Consider the following 17,554-nt stretch of genomic DNA (forward strand, 5'->3'; position numbering starts at 1 on the left):
TTATTGTCTTTACCACTACTACCATGTCCCCACAAAAACACCCACGTTTCACTGATGAGGAGTTGAGAGTCATGGTGGATGAAATTGTCAGGGTAGAGCCACAACTGTTTGGAGTACAGGTCCAACAATCATCGATTGCAGGAAAATAGAGTTGTGGCAAAGGATAGTTAACAGGTTCAACTAAGTAGGCAGCCATCCACAAATAAGAGACAACATCGGGAAGAGGTGGAATGACATCCAGGGGAAGGTGCGTTCCATAGCATCACACCACCAGATCACCGTGCACAGAACTGTCGGTTGCCCGCCTCCTCCCCCCTCACAGTTCACATCTTCGGAGGAGAAGGTTTGGACATACTGCATCCGGAAGGCCTGACTGGAATATCTGGGGGACTGGAGTCTGGTAAGTACCTACAACAGTCATGTCACACCACTGTATTGTCCTGCATGCCTCCTCACCACCCAAATATTCCATAATTCATTCACCTAATTACCCACAGCACCTCCCACATATTCACCTAATTCCTCTCTCCTGCATGCCACCACTCCACCCAGCCCAAATGCCCCACAGCCCTTGGCAATGGCACGTTATCGACTGCCAAATCAAATCTCTGTGACTCCCAGCATGCACCAACACTACACATCACATTTCATACATGTATAACTAGAGTAATAGCTACACCATCTAGATTGACAAAGTGAGGGCCAGTACATGGCAATGACAGATATGCAATGGCACACTCAAATTAGCAAACAAAACAGCATACAGCTACAGCTGAGTGACCATTCTTAATGGGCGCAGATCAAAGATCCCAAGCCAGAAATAGGCTCACCTGTGTGGGAAAGTGAGATGGCTGAGACGACGCACATGCAACACAGCTAAATACAGGTCTATAGCCCTTGCATACCCACATACTGTGTTCCCACTAGAACACAATTGTGTATTGTACAGCTATAATTTGTGACATCTAGTAAACCTCACAAATCACTAGGTAACAGAGGTGAACAGTGTGGTCAATTATCAGACAATAACAGAGCTCATCTGCAGTGCAATCTATATCAAATCTGTATGACATCTCCCAACATGGAGTATGGAAATCAAGTCACAGAGTAGTATGTACAACAAAGGTATGCTGTGCAGCATATTTCAATGTCATTGCAGGAAATCATGTAGAGCCACTATCATGCATCTCTTGAAGAGGTAGTCTAACACACATTTCAACCAGAACTCTATGTTTCACTCCTTCCATAGGTAACCCAGTCATTGCCACCATGGAGGGGATACCAGACATTGCCAGTCCCCCTCAGGATGAAGGCCCCAGTGAGGACAACATGCCTGGATGTCTGGAAAACGACCATCACACTAGCCCATCTGGGACATCTGGTCAGTCAACGACTCCCTGCCTAACACCTCCCACATCAACACCCCCACCCCTGGTGCAATCACTTCACAAGCAACCATTCGCCCACCAACCTGTGTCCCAAGGCCAGATCAATCTATTGTGTGCCCCACAGTACAGGGGCCCGATTCGAATCTTGACATCTCTGACAATGAAGGACCTGCTACCACTGGGAGTGGGCACACCATGCCAGAGGCACAGACAGCTGGGGCTAGGGTGGGTGGTAGGGATGCTGTGGGCCAGAGGGTGGGGCCTCAAAGGGACTCCACTGACCAGGAAACCATCTCCCAAGTCCTGGGAGCATACCAAAGTTCAAAGGACAGGATGGGCCAAATTATCACCATGATGGGGGAGAATCAAAGGCTTCAAAGGAAATACCATCAGGAAGTCATGCAGCAGTGGCGGGCACATAATCCCATGGCTTCCATGGCAGGCGTGTAGGAGGCTGACCTTGTTTGTAGTTGGTACCTTGGGTACTTACACCTTACACAAGGTCCAGTTATCCCTTATTAGTGAAATGTAGTAGTGTTCTAGCAGTTTAGGCTGATGGAGATAGCTATAGCAGAGTAGCTTAGGCTGAACTAGGAGACATGGAAAGCTCATGCAATAGTAATTATAGTTACACAGTACTTATACACAAGCAAAGACAATACTCAGTGTTACCAAAAATAAAGATAGTTTATGTGGGTGACACAAGGCCAAACATATCTTAGAGGCAATAATCCTTCTGAAGGTAAGTATTCTACACAATATATACACTAGACACCAAAATAAGATAAGTAATTAGACATAGGATAGTGCAAACAATAGGAAATGCAATGAAATGCAATGGGAGAAAATAGGTCTAGGGGCAACACAAACCATAAACTAAAACAATGGAATGTGAATCACAAATTCCCCCCTAGACAAGTGTAGTGTGTATAGAGCTGCTAAGAGAGTAAGAATACAGCAAAGGTAAGTAAAATACCCCACCCCAGAGCCCAGAAAAGCAGGAGTAAAGTACTGCACATTTCCTTAGGACACACTACAAGTCGTGATTAGAGTTATTGCAAGAACCAAACAAGAGTGCAAACAACAAATGGTGGATTCCTGGACCTAAAGACCTGCAAAGGAAGGCGACCAAGTCCAGAAGTCAAAAGAAGTTCCAGGAAGGACAAGAGCCCCTGCCAACCCAGAAGAGGGTGCAAAAGAAGAGTCCCCAGTTGGACGAAGACTGCAGAAATGCACCCAAGGAAGATGTCAGTGGGTTCCTGCATGATGCATTGGATGTCCCACGGAGAGAAGTTCGATGGAGGCGAGTTTTAGTGCTGGATTCCTCCAACAAGCCTTGGTTCTGGCAAAGTTGTGTTTTGCATCAAGTTGGCACTATCTGGACCCAGGAGCAACCTGGGGGCCTCAACTCTATGTGAAAAGGAAGAGGGGGCTCTCAGTACTTTAGAGAGCCCTCAGAACACCAGATAGCACCCACGGGAGTGCCAGGACACGGGGACAAAGGAAGTGCAAAATGCAGTTGGTGCAGCACTACAAAGGAAGGTCCCACGCCGCCGGAGAGCAACTCGGCAAGTTGAGTGTCACAGGATAGAGTGCTGGGGACCTGGGCCAGACTGTGCACAAAGGAATTTTGCAAAGAGTGCACAGAGGCCACTGGCAGTGAAAAAGACACGGTGCACAGGGGTACTGTCGTTCTTGGGGAAGGCAAGGTCTTACTTCCTCCAAATTGGGACAGCAGGACCTCAGGACAATCTGTGTTGATGGGATCCACCCTCTGTGTTCCAAGGAGCATGCTCGTCACCAGGAGAGGAGTCCAAAAGAACCTGTCGTCGACTTAGAAGGTGCCTGTGTGAGTAGGGAAGTGACTCCCTCACTTTACTGGAGATTTGTTTGGTCCTTCTGGTGCAGGGTGAAGACAGGGAGTCCCCAGAGTGTGCACACTGTGGAAACTCTTGCAGTTGCTGGCTGGAGCAGAAGTTGCAGAGGAAAAGTAGCCCTTCTGGATACTTTGTTGCTGTTACAGTGGTTCCTGGAGCAGTCTTCGGTTGATCCAAGGTCAGAGGATAAGGTAGTAGTTGCAGAGGAGTCCTGCTGGAAACTTGCAAGTAGAATCTGAAGAGAACCCACAGGAGAGACCCTAAATAGCCCTGAGAGGGGGAATGGCTACCAGCTATGGACCTATCAGAAGGGGTCTCTAATATCACCTGCTGGCACTGGCAACTCAGAGGCCTCCAGAGTGTCCCCACACCATGGGAAACAAGATGTTTGAAGTCTGGGACACACTGGAGGAGCGCTGGGCACCACCCCTGGGGTGGTGATGGACAGGGGAGTGGTCACTCCCATTTCCTTTGTCCAGTTTCGTGCCACAGTAGGGACCTGGGGTCCCTGAACCGGTGTAGACTGGCTTATGCAAGGAGGGCACCATCTGTGCCCTTCAAAGCATTTCCAGAGGCTGGGGGAGGCTACCCCTCCCCAGCCTGTAACACCTGTTTCCAAAGGGAGAGATTGTAACACCCTGATCCCAAAGGAAATGCTTTGTTCTGCCTTCCTAGGACTTAGCTGCTCAGACCCCAGGAGGGCATAACCCTGTCTGTGAGGTGCCAGCAGCTGTAGCTGCATTACAAGCCTCGGAGAGCTGATTTGGCAGTAATGGGGGTCATGGTGTAGCCCCCGGGGTGCATGGAATTGGCTCCCCAATACCATATCTGGAATGGGGGACAATTCCATGATCTTAGACACCTTACATGGCCAAATTCGGAGTTACCATTGTGAAGGTAGAATTGTGAAGCTACATGTAGGTATTGACCTATATGTAGTTCACACGTGTAATGGCGTCCCCGCACTCACAAAGTCCCGGGAATTGGTCCTGAACTATGTGGGGGCACCTTTGCTAGTGCAAAGGTGTCCTCATACTTAGTAACTTTGCACCTAACCTTCAGGAAATGAAGGTTAGACATATAGGTGACTTATAAGTTACTCAAGTGCAGTGAAAATGGCTGTGAAATAGTGTGTGCACTATTTCACGAAGGCTGCAATGGCAGGCCTGTGGGAGGGTTTGTCTAACCTCCTTATGGGTGGTAAAAGAAATGCTGCTGCCCATAAGGATCTCCTGGAACCCCAATGCCCTGGGTACCTAGGTACCTTATAGCAGGCACTTATAAGGGATGTCCAGTGTGCCAATTTAAATTGGTAAATGAAGTCACTAGCCTATAGTGGCAAATTTAAAAGCAGAGAGAGCATACGCGCTGAGGTTCTGGTTAGCAGAGCCTCAGTGACACAGTCAAGCACTACTGACAACACACACATTAGGCCACAAACTATGAACACTGGGGTCCTGGCTAGCAGGATCCCAGTAATACAGGCAAAACACACTGACGTATAGGTTTTAACTATGAGCATTGGGGTCCTGGCTAGCAGGATCCCAGTGACACAGTAAAAACACACTGACACACACTCGCAAACTGGCCAAAAGGGGGGGTAACCATGCTAGAAAGAGTCTACTTTCTTACAAGGGGTGCTGAGGGACATCAACACCACCCTGCATGGTTCCTCAACACACCAGAAGGCCCCTTCCACTAGCAACATAACATCTGGCCCATATACATCTCCAGCAGCTAGTGGAATGGAGGCCCTGCCAGGGGAACCACAAGCCTCAAACAACACTCCCTCTGTAGCTGGAGAACCCCCCTACAAATGTGGACATCCACCCAGACATCTGGCTGGAGCAGATGCTCAAACCAAACCCACTGCCAAGAAGTGAACCTCACCTGATATGTCACCCTAAGACACTCTGCAGACTGTCCTGAGACATGACTTAATTTTCCCATGGTACAAGGACACTGGACCTGTGCAACCAACTGGTTTAGCTACTACTTTGATGAATCTATATATTGTGTCCTAACTCATCACCCCTTTTCACATTTTACCACTTTGATTTTGCCCTTATTCATCATGATATGTACAATAAATCACAATTGAGCACAGCTACTGCATATGTGTCTTTATTAATACCTCAACAATTGCCATGCTTGCCCAATGTGGTGAGTTCATGCCAACCTGCATCAAACAGCCAGTATAATGGTCATCAGACAGAGCCCCCCACAGCATGAGACATATTACAACAGAGATGTCACAGGACAGGTGTCTGAGAGTTTGCAATCAAGGCCAACACCATATTTAGACAGTAATCCTTTCTGTAATTAGAGCATGATAGAGAGTATTATCATGATGGAAGGCATGGTGGCACACAATGCACAAATACAGGTAACATAAGTCATGTTCATAGTAGCCCGTCTACAAAGAAGGGGCAGCCAGTATGGACCTACAAATCAACAGGGACAGACACATCACATACACATAACATAGCTACATGATCACATATCCCATGGAACACACGTATGATATCACTGAGGACCCAGTACATTGACCACACACAAACATTGGCCCATATTTATAATTTTTGACGCTAAACTGCGCTAACGCAGTTTAGCGTCAAAAAATTTAGCGCCGTCTAACGCCATTCTGAAGCGCCATGCGGGCGCCGTATTTATGGAATGGCGTTAGCCGGCGCAAGCAGACCGGCGCTGCCTGGTTTGCGTGGAAAAAAACCACGTACACCAGACAGCGCCGGCGTAAGGGGAAAATGGCGTATGGGCGTCTTAAAATGGGGCAAGTCAGGTTACGTCGAAAAAATCGTCGTAACTCGACTTGCGCCATTTTTTTTCGACGCCCATCCCCCATCAACATGACTCCTATCATTGTAAAGATAGGAGTCATGCCCCCTTGCCCAATGGCCATGCCCAGGGGACTTCTGTCCCCTGGGCATGGTCATTGGGCATAGTGGCATGTAGGGGGGCACAAATCAGGCCCCCCTATGCCACAAAAAATAATAAAAAAAATACTTACCTGAACTTACCTTAATGTCCATGGGATGGGTCCCTCCGTCCTTGGGTGTCCTCCTGGGGTGGGCAAGGGTGGCAGGGGGGGTCCCTGGGGGCAGGGGAGGGCACTCTGGGCTCATTTTGAGCCCACTTGTCCCTTAACGCCATCCCTGACCTAGGCGTTAAAAAGCGGCGCAAATGCGCCGTTTTTGGCCACGCCCACTCCCGGGCGTCTCTTTTGCCCGGGAGTATAAATACCACGTAAAGGCCTGGGAGTCATTTTTTAAGACGGGAACGCCTCCCTTGCATATCATTAACGCAAGGAAGGGGTTCACGCTAAAAAATGACGCACACTCCGGGCACTTTGGCGCCCGAAGCGTCTAACGCCAGAGTATAAATATGGCGTTAGTTGGCGTTAGTTCTGCGTCGAATTTGCGTCGAAAAAAACGACGCAAATTCGGCGCAACCAGAGTATAAATATGGCCCATAGTCTTCTGACTGCTTTCTCACTTCACAATAACCTGCACCTTATACAGGAGGATAAGCATACAAACACAGCTAGGCCCCAAGGTCATCACAAACTACTCCACCCACTGTGTAGCTAGAGGCCACATTGTATTCTTCACACAAGTGCCACATACTTCAACTGACATGAAAAATACCATTTCACACACACTCGACCCCACTGGTATTAGAAAAGAACAAAGCAGCCACATTTCCACATGTATGAATGGAGTACAAACAAGTTCACATCGAGGATAGGGGAAAGCAAGAAACACAGCTCAATACTGGATAGTCTATTCAAGAAGTGAATGTTAGGATCCGATCTAACAATACATGTTATAACTGACCCTCTATAGCTCTGCACTTTACAATCTATCAGTCAGCTTCCCCAACTTACATATAGGCTTGGGAGCTCATTACACCAACACTGATGAATCTAGTCAGGAGGAGTTATGGCAGCCATTCATATCAAAAAGTGCACATGCAACACTTGTAAAGGTCCACTTCACATACCTGGATGTCAGTGGAAGTACTGATTGATGAGCTGTCTCCTAGAGACAGCTGATCCTTTTCCTCTAACTCTTTATCACTTGCCATATCAGCATTACCAGCCACTGGTCCTGCTACCTCCCCCCCATCTGCTATCAATGGAATCCGACGTCTCAGGGCTAGATTGTGGAGAATGCAGCAGTCAGTGATTATTTTGCATACCTTGTGAGAGGAGTAGAGGAGGGCACCTCCAGATAGGTCCTGGCACCTGAATCTTGCCTTCAGGAGCCCGAATGTTCGCTCGATTACAAGCTTTGTCCTCCTGTGGGCCTCATTGAAACGGAGTTCCCTGGCATTGCTGAGTGCCTTATGGTGTCAACAGCCAAGGAAGTTTAGGATAGCCAGAGTCACCTGTGAACACAATGGTAGAACAAAATATAAATAGCTTCAGTGACTGCCTATGATGTGATGACAGGTGACATAACACTGAAAAACACAATACAATGCAAACTTACCAAGCAGCCAAGCCCTCTCTGTTTGCAGTCGTGCCATCAGATGTGGGACATCGCTGTTCCGCATTATGTAGGAATCATGCACTGCTCCAGGTATCTTGGCTGTGATTTGTGAGATGTATTGATCTGCAAGATCAATAACACCTGTACGTTGATTGAGCAGTAGTTCTTCCTGTTCCTATACACCTGCTCATTGGCACTGAGAGGGACCAAGGCTATCTGGGTACCATCAATGGCTCCTACCACAAGAGGAATGTGTCCCATCTCATAAAAGTCTGCCTTCACAAATGCCAAATCCGCTCTTTGGGGGAACCTGATATAGCTGTCCAGGTGTTTCAACAATGCATTGAGAAAATCCTTCAACAACAAACTGAACATGGGCTGAGAAATCCGTGATCTTAAGGCCACCGTATTCTGAAAGGACCCTGTTGCCAGGAAGTGGAGCACTGACAAGATTAAATGATGGGAAGTATGCAATAGGGATTGTGAATGGCTGGCATCAGATCTGGCTCCATCTGTATACAGAGATCCATGATGGTATGGCGATTCAGAAGATATGTCTGGAAGACATGCCTGTCCTGCATGGTTGCCAGGTCAACTAGTAGACAGTACACTGAAGATTGTCTCACTCTCCTCATGGCAGGATATCTATGTTGAGAGGAGAGAATGCAGAATGGGTTATGCAGTATGCACACATCACCACCACATTGTGGCCCATATTTATACTTTTTGACGCAAAACTGCGCTAACGCAGTTTTGCGTCAAAACAATTAGCGCCGGCTAACGCCATTCTGAAGCGCCATGCGGGCGCCGTATTTATTGAATGACGTTAGCCGGCGTTAGCCGCCGGCGCCGTCTGGTGTGCGTTAAAAAAAAACGACGTACACCAGGCAGCGCCGGCGTAGGGGGAAATGGGGCTTGGGCGTCAAGAAATGGGGCAAGTCAGGTTGAGGCAATTTTTTCGCCTCAACCCGATTTGCGCCATTTTTTTTTCACTCCCAACCCCCATAGAAATGACTCCTGTCTTAGCAAAGACAGGAGTCATGCCCCCTTGCCCAATGGCCATGCCCAGGGGACTTATGTCCCCTGGGCATGGTCATTGGGCATAGTGGCATGTAGGGGGGCACAAATCAGGCCCCCCTATGCCACAATTTTTTTTTTTTTAAAACACTTACCTGAACTTACCTTAATGTCCCTGGGATGGGTCCCTCCAGCCTTGGGTGTCCTCCTGGGGTGGGCAAGGGTGACAGGGGGGGTCCCTGGGGGCATGGGAGGGCACCTCTGGGCTCCTTCAGAGCCCACAGGTCCCTTAACGCCTGCCTTTTGCAGGCGCTAAAAAATGGCGCAAAAGCGGCCGTACGTCATTTTTTTTTGACCCGCCCACTCCCGGGCGTGATTTTTGCCCGGGAGTATAAATCCGACGCACATGCCTCGGAGTCGATTTTTTAGACGGGAACGCCTACCATGCATATAATTAACGCAAAGTAGGTGTCCACGCTAAAAAATTACGCTAACTCCATGGACTTTGGCCCTCGACGCATCTAACGCCAAAGTATAAATATGGAGTTAGTTTTGCGTCGAAATTGCGTCAAAAAAAACGACGCAATTCCGGCGCAAACGGAGTATAAATATGCCCCTGTATATTACCTGACACCTCACATCTGCATAGGTGGCGTAGGACTGCTGACAAGCATAATGCAGAATACAGATATGTACCACATAAACCCTCATTGCTGCAAATTGCCTTGCATGTAAATTGGAATGTACATATGAAACATATGTCATTGTACATGTGTGGGTGACTTTGCTGTCATGGACTCATTACACATATGTTTCGATATCTACCCATACCTGGCCGTGGCCTATGTACCACAAAGTTGCTTTATATTGCTCTCAACATATAGACAGCCTGAACACATCATTGTGTAAAGATAGTCACAATATGTTGCACAACCATGAAGCGCCAACATACGGTTACACTGCATATAGGGGGAGTAAGTGAGTGAAGCAGATTATTTTGCAAATGCATCGATTACATGTGGCAAAATGGCAGGCACCTGACCTACTGTAGTAGACAGTTGGAAGTGACCTAAGTCCTCCGGCAGAAGTCGTCATGGAGGTCGCAACTGCTGTGCTACTTGTCATTGGTTAACATTGATGTCTTTGGTGGACTGGGGTCTATGGGCATGACCGCCGGCGGTGACAGTCCTGTATGTGGTGGCGTGACCGTCGTTTTCTGCAATTATGCTCACTTGACTTCTGACACTGTCGCTAGCAAGACCTCCACAATGTGAGCTGCTGTGTACTGCCTCTGGGAGCCATCATGCCACGTCCTGCAGGTGATAGGGACCCTGCCTTCACCCTCGAAGAGCTCGAGAAGCTAGTGGAGGAGGTCCTACCCTTGTATGGGCAGCTATATGGAGTACCAGAGGAACAGGTAAGTACAATGGCCCAGCCATGTGTGTTAGGTGTGTGTGTTGTTTATTCGGGCATGTGAACTGGTGAGTGTGTAGATACCATGTTGTGAAGGCATTTTAGCAGAGTGGATGGGTATGTGTGCCTACTTGAAATGACAGATGTGTAGTGACCAATCCTATTGGCATGCTGCATGTATACATGACTTTCTCCTTTTGTCTGTGTCATCCATACAGGTAAACGCCCATCAGAAGAAGGGTATATAATGTGCCATTGCCAAGCAAGTGTGAACCCTGGGGGTCCACAGCTGGCAGAGCACCCATTGTTGCAAGTGGTGGGAGGACCTGAGACACTGGGCCCGGAAGATCACAGAGGCCCAGCTGGGGATTACCTCCCAATGAGGGAGGGGTGCCCATTAGACCCTGACCTCCCTAATGGCCCGCATCTTGGTGGTAGCCTACCCTGAGGCAGATGGGCATTTGAGGGCAGCACAGCAGCCACAAGGGGGTAAGCACTGACTGTATCCTTGTACTTGGCTCTGGTTCTATAATGTTTGCAGTCACACTGCAGCAGGTGTGAAAATGTTGTAGGTGCTGCAGGTATGTAGATTAGTGGGAATACGTAGTACCCACATTGCCTGACTATTAGATGTAGATCTAGCATTCATGGTTTGCTATGTGTACGTTTATTTCAACTGTGTCAAGACATATCTATAACTGCATGTGGAGACGGTCAGATGACAATGCCACATGTGTGAGTTTACCCAGTCATTTAAAGGGTGTAAGTTGCAGTTTCATCCTTTCCATAGAATATACCCTGGTCCATTCTTCAGCATACATGCTCTTGTAGCTCCAAGGTGCCTGAGCACTCCCATCTGTCCTGATCACCTGTATTAGCCACTGGGTGCCTGACATAATTTGTACAGGGGCCAAGCAACATTTCACATGGTACAGGTAATAACTCCATATGAGACAGGCCTCTACATAACTGCACAGATATGGCCAGGATAAAATAGTAGATATGGGTCTATAAATGTATCCCAGTTGTCCCATCTTCTTCACACTATGGGGTATGTGAAGGTAGTCAGGGAAACCTGTTCAACTGTGGGTGTCTGATTTTGTCTATTTGTCCTTTACATGCATGTCCATGGCATTGGAATATGGACAAGTCACTTTATGCCAAAGGCTTTGTTCCCTAGGTAATAACTGGCTAGGCAGTGCTACCCTATCACCATATGCAATGCCCATGCAACGTGTGCCAATGTCCTACCAATTACAGTGACTATGTAATTATCTGCCTACATCATGTCTCAATGGTTACTTGAGCTCACAGGTAATAGAGTGGGTTAATCAGTACTACCCTCTGCTTAGATGATGTGGACAATTTGGGCAGGATTTATCATAGATTGACTTCTAATTTAATTGTATGATGGTTTAGCTGTACTACAATTTCTAAGACAAGTGTTGCTGTGGGATATGTTGTCAGTGCAACGTCACTCGTGTAATTCCATGTGTACATCATGTGTTCATATCTCTTCAGTGGGATATGTGTGTTGTGTGCACTTAGGTACAGCTAATCACATGTCAGGAAAGGTGTGAGTGGTGCTGCTTCAAACATGTAGTCATGGGGTGGAATTGTAACAGCATGTCAGGTGGTGCGTCAGGTGTCCTTATTAATCTTTTGTGGCTGGTTAATGTTTAGGTGTTGTTACACTGCACTCAGTGATTGTCAGTGGATGTCTCATGTGCTATGTAGTCCACTGTAGCTGCACATGCATGTATGAAGTGATGTGGTATATCTGTGTACAGTGTCTGCAGAGGTTCCCTTGGAATGTGGTGCATGTGGTCACATGACTGTTCTTCAGACATGTATTATACACATCAGACACCACGTGTGTGGTAGTGCCTCATGTTGTGGCTATATCAGTGATAGTTTCCATTATGGTATATATGTACAGAGGGTTCATATGCGATTTGAATGGCAGGTGCTGTGTGGTCTGTGAATTGACGTTATTTACTATCATGGGACATTACTTAATGGACATGGACTGGTCAGGTGTAGATTCAATAAATGCATGTTATGTTATGATCAGTAAACTGTTTTAACTACAGATTGTAGGAGTATGAGAGTTATGATCCAGATTATGACTGAATTTCTGCTTCAACCAGGGCATGATGAGCATACTGGCATACCTTTTCAGGTGATTTATTAGAATGCTCCAGTCATGCTACCACATTTGGAATATGATGTGGTTGAGAGGGTAGCCATGAAGGGGTTGATAGGAGTAACATGATGGGACATGATGGAGGTTATGTATGTTACTAGATGACATAGCCTAGCCAGGAGATGTATAACTGCAGTTGTCCTTGTTCTAATGTGTGTATGTGAAGAATGTGTTTACCCTCTCTCTCTCTTTCTCAATCTGTCCCTCCCTCTATCTCTATTTGTGTGCATCAGCATTGGCTGGCGATGGAGGTGGGGCACAGGCGAGTGGGAATCATGCTGATCACGGGGCTCAGAGTGCTGATACCACCAACAGCAAGGGACCCAGTGGCCCGGAGGGTGAGGGGAGTACCACGGGGAAACTAGATCTTCTGCTTCATCATCCTTGGATCCTCCTCCAGCGGACACTCCCTGGTGGTGGTGGACCCTTCTGGGACCACCCCAGCACCATCTTTGTCAGCCACCCTCCTTACTACCATCACTTTCCCTGGAGCTTTTACCTAGTAGTCCATGGCTGCTCACCTTGGAGGTGGGATTCTTTGTTGCAGGCACATCTGCCCTTGCCCCGTCAGCCCTGCTGCCCTCAGTGAGGAGGCCATTGACCTCCTGAGGTCGATCTCTGTGGGTATGTCGACCATCATGAATGTCATCCAGGGACTTTCAACTCAAGTCCAGCAGAGTAATGCGTTGTTGGGGGATATTCACAGTGGACTGGCTGGCCTACAGAGATCCTTTCAGGCTCTGGCATCCACACTGACAGCAGTCAGTCACTCTTTGTATTCCGTCCCCTCTCCATCTTCCTCTTCCAAATCCCAAACCCCTTTTCTCCATCACAGCCAAATCACACAGACAGACAAGCATGCATCCAGTTCAACATCCAAGGGTACCACTGACAAACACAAGCATCACAAGACCCACCACTGGCATGCACAGAGACAACACCCACCTGCAGACACATCAACACTCACTACCTGCACTGACTCCCCCACCACGCCCACCTTCACAGCCACTACACCGGACACACCTGCAGACACCACACCCACATTTACCGATACAGCCACAACTCCTATCCTATCCACAGTCACCATAATAGCAGACCCTCGGACATCCACCCCAGTCACCACATCTGCAGCCACCACAACCATAGACACAACTACATGCAGCACATCCACCATATCTGCAGTCACCACCCCAACAGTCATCCACCCACCACAACATCTCCCAGCACATCCACCTCCCCTTGTCCCAAAACACATAAACGCCCACATTTACCCAGCACATACAAGCATACCTCACACACACACATGCACCCAAGACATCCCCCAAAACACCTCTCACAACCACTCCCTCCAATCCCAAACCCTTTTGCCATGACCATCCCCATGTGTCTAAGAACATTTTCCTCTTGGAGTTGAACCTTTTTCGTACTCTTCTCCCATCCCGTGTGACCGCCCGAAGATCTGTGTCCCTCCCTGTGTCTAGCCCTTCCACCTACAGGTCCTCCCTTTGCCACCCTGCAGGTACCCATGCCCATCCCCACCAAGAAGCTGACCCCTCCCAAGAGTTCCCAGCCCTCCCCTGAGCCACGACCTAAGCGTCCCCTTCCCAAGCCCAAGGATCCATCTCCCAAACCCCCAATCCACCACCCTATCCCCTGTGGTGCCAGCCTGCCCCCTTGATGCCCCTACCTGTGGAGGTTGTATGGCAGTCAGGAGTCAAGTAGGGAGCCTGGAATGTGCCATCTGTGCATGATGCACATATTGTATTGCACTGGCAGATGGCCTACTAATCTTGTACATAGTTATGTATATATTTATATATTTATTGCCATACATCTGGGCCAACTAGTTGTTGTGTCCAATGTTACATTTTTGTCCTGCCATTCATTCCTTATGGCTGTTTTGGTCTTGCATGCTTTAGTTTGTGTGTGAGTTAGGCCTGGGCACAGTTCAGGGAGTTGGGCTATGCGGAGCTCCGCAAAGTGCCAAAAAGCTCAGCCGCACTACGCTGAGTTCCACAAGTGGTAGGGTCATTAGGGTACACCATTCATGCTGATTCTTAGCACCGGGTGTTTGTCCAGTGCTGAAAAATCAGCACGAATTTCTTTGTGTGTAGCGCAAGGCGGCGCTGCTTTTTTTCTGCTGCTCAAATTGATTTTCTACTCGAGAGGCAGGTACCTTAATGTGCACGGAAGATTTCTCAACACGAGTGGTCGGAACCATCTGCAACCGCTCACGTTGAGCAATCTTGCCAGCAGGTGGTCTTGAGTCAGATTTTCCTTGCTCGTGCTCTCCAACTGATCCATTGTGATGTGTATTGGCAGGATATGACGTATGGCTTGTTGTATGGATGTTTGATTGTGTGTATTGGTTCTCTGCTGTTGTTTGGTTGTGCTGTATGTATTATTTGTCAAGTGGAGGTGTGTATTGTGGATGTATGATGCTGATTTTGAGGTTCTGGTGTTGTTGTGTCATTTGGTTGTGTTGTGTGTTGTAGTGTTAGACTGTGCTGATGTGTGTTTTGAAAGTGTGTGTTGGCCATAGTATGTGTACTATATATGTGCATGTGTTTATGTGGCTGTGTGTGGGATGTGAGTGTCATTGTGAGGGTACTTGTGTCGCCATCACCACCTGTTCAGGATATATATGTTGTGTGTACGTATATACATTGACATTGTGCAGCAGTGTCAGGTAAGTGTGTGTACTCACGGTTGCAGTCATCGTCGCTGGTTCCGGAGCCGTTGGGTGAGCAGGAGCAGCGCAAAGATATGTAGCTCAGGTTCCATGGCAGCTCAAGACGGCTAGTGTTCCTGAAGGTGAGCGTCTCCTTTCATAGAGTTAGTTTCCGCCTGGGTTTCCATGGAGGTGCAACCGCAGCGGAAACCTTGGTGGTGTGCAGCCTCGTAATCCGTCCGACAGGAACATGATCTCTTCCGGCCTGAAGGTGGCTGTGGTCATCCGTGACGGCCTGACCGACCGCACTGGTGGTGCAGGTAGTGGATTGGCTGTATTCTGTTGGGAAACCCACCATGGTCACAATTTGTCGGTCTTCTCTGCCAGCCTGTTGGCGGGATGACCACCAGCATAGCGGTCATGAGTTCACCGTCACTAACGCTGTCCAATGCAGATACTGCTATGTGTATTACCTTAGATTCTGAATAGGCATTGCCTGCAGTTTAGTAAAGCTAAATAAGTGAAAAGTAAATAAAATCAATAAATCAACAGATATACAATTGCTAATATCATCTGAGAAGCATTAACATATTTGTCAATGTTTTAGTATCCATGTGTTTCTGTTTGTCTTGTTTTTATCCACAATTTGAAAGTTAATTAATTTGTATGTTGCAGTGATGTGTGGAAAGGTTGTGCTGAAAGTATGTCTTGGCAGAGCCCTTCCGTATTCTTTCCCTTTCTACTAGGGGCTGCAAACACATTTTGAGGCTTTTAAGCTTTAATACGTCCCAGCCAGCTTTTAAATCAAGTGCTCTCTTGACTCTCTGTTCTTTGTTGAGATCATGAAAAGAAAGTTGTCAGGAGAGAACATATGTGCCTTTCCTTCATTTTCCTTCATTGATTTAGGTAAGGTATTGTTTTGATTGGAAGTAAAGGAAGTGCACCACCCATCCACTTACCAGTCTCCAATAAGGGTTTGGTTTTGGGAAAACTATGTATGTCAATTGCATGTCACTTCCTACACAGTAAGAATTACAACCAGCAAATAATAGCCAACACCCCTGCACAGTCACATATTCACACATCAGGCAAGAATTATAATTTGAAATGTAAGTCACTCCCTGCATTCTAATTGTGCTGTGTGACATTGTGGAGCCAGAGACATGCAACAGCGTCCAAAAGATAGACTAGACTATCCCACTCAAGGAAAAGAAGAACTTCTCTCAGGAGGGGACAGAAACTGTAATCAACTTTGTATCTGACCACTACAAGGATCTGTATAGTCTGTCTCTACATATGCTTGGATTTGGAGATATATAATGTGGGGGGCATAGAAATTGCAAAACGAGAGGAGGTGTGTGAAGGATAATCTTGCAAAGAAAGAGGTGGCAAAGGCTATACCTATTGGGAGACCTCAAAATGCTGCTGTCTACCCCACTCAATGAACCTGTTCTTTCATCATGCACCCTGATAGCAGTACAGTCTGCCTGTTTCAAGGAACCCTAACACCAGCGAAGATCAATAGACTTCTACATTTCCCCAATCCTTTGACTCCCAGCTGTTTTCACCCTGTCCACAAAGAAGCAGACATCTCCACCCCCACACATCAGTGCCACATAGCCTGCCTCCCTTGCACGTCACGATAATGCACAAATGCTTATGTTGAGCTATTCTACCTTATCTTCCTAGAGTCCTTGTGCTTTATACATTGAAACTAATATCAAAAGGGACAACAGTGACACCTCTCCCATAGAAGGTCTGCAAGCAGGGCTGGCACTAGTGTATATCCCTGGCATGCAGCCATGTGTATCCCACTACTATAACTGTCACAGCCACATATCTGAAATGTGACATTGAAAGGACTTCAAAAATCCAAATTATTATCAAGTAATTGCAATTTGTGTGGGCTATATGTTGCCAGTCTGTCAGCTACCTGCCACTATGTCCACTGCTGTAGCTCTGCCTCTGTGCCATGTGGATGGGACTCTAACACAAGATGGATATCAGAAACATTTATGCCAACCTGTACTTGTCCACACATGTTGCCTTTTACACAGATGTGTTAAGAGTACAACTAGAAATCAGTCACATAGTAAACCGCCTATATTAGGTAAGAGTCCTCAACATCTGTCATTTGTCAATGAACATATCTGATGCCTGTGTCTTCAGTATATGATATACTCCCTTGACTTTATCAACATTGTTGTCACATATACCCAGTCTGTACTGACATATGTATGACCATTTTCAGCATAGCAGCTTAGGATTGTAGTGTATGAATCTATGACCCAGATTTAAGAGGGCCTAGCGCCACTTTAGCACCACCTTAGCATAATTTATTTACTCTAAGGCAGCACTAAGGTGCACTTTTCCCCATGCCATATTGCATTGCCGAACTTTGTAACCCTTTGTGCTACATTATGCATGCACCATGCATAATATATGCAAAGGGGGGGCGGGTCAAAAAATGG

This window comes from Pleurodeles waltl, chromosome 8, assembly GCF_031143425.1.
Source record: "Pleurodeles waltl isolate 20211129_DDA chromosome 8, aPleWal1.hap1.20221129, whole genome shotgun sequence".
Classification (NCBI taxonomy): Eukaryota; Metazoa; Chordata; class Amphibia; order Caudata; family Salamandridae; genus Pleurodeles; species Pleurodeles waltl.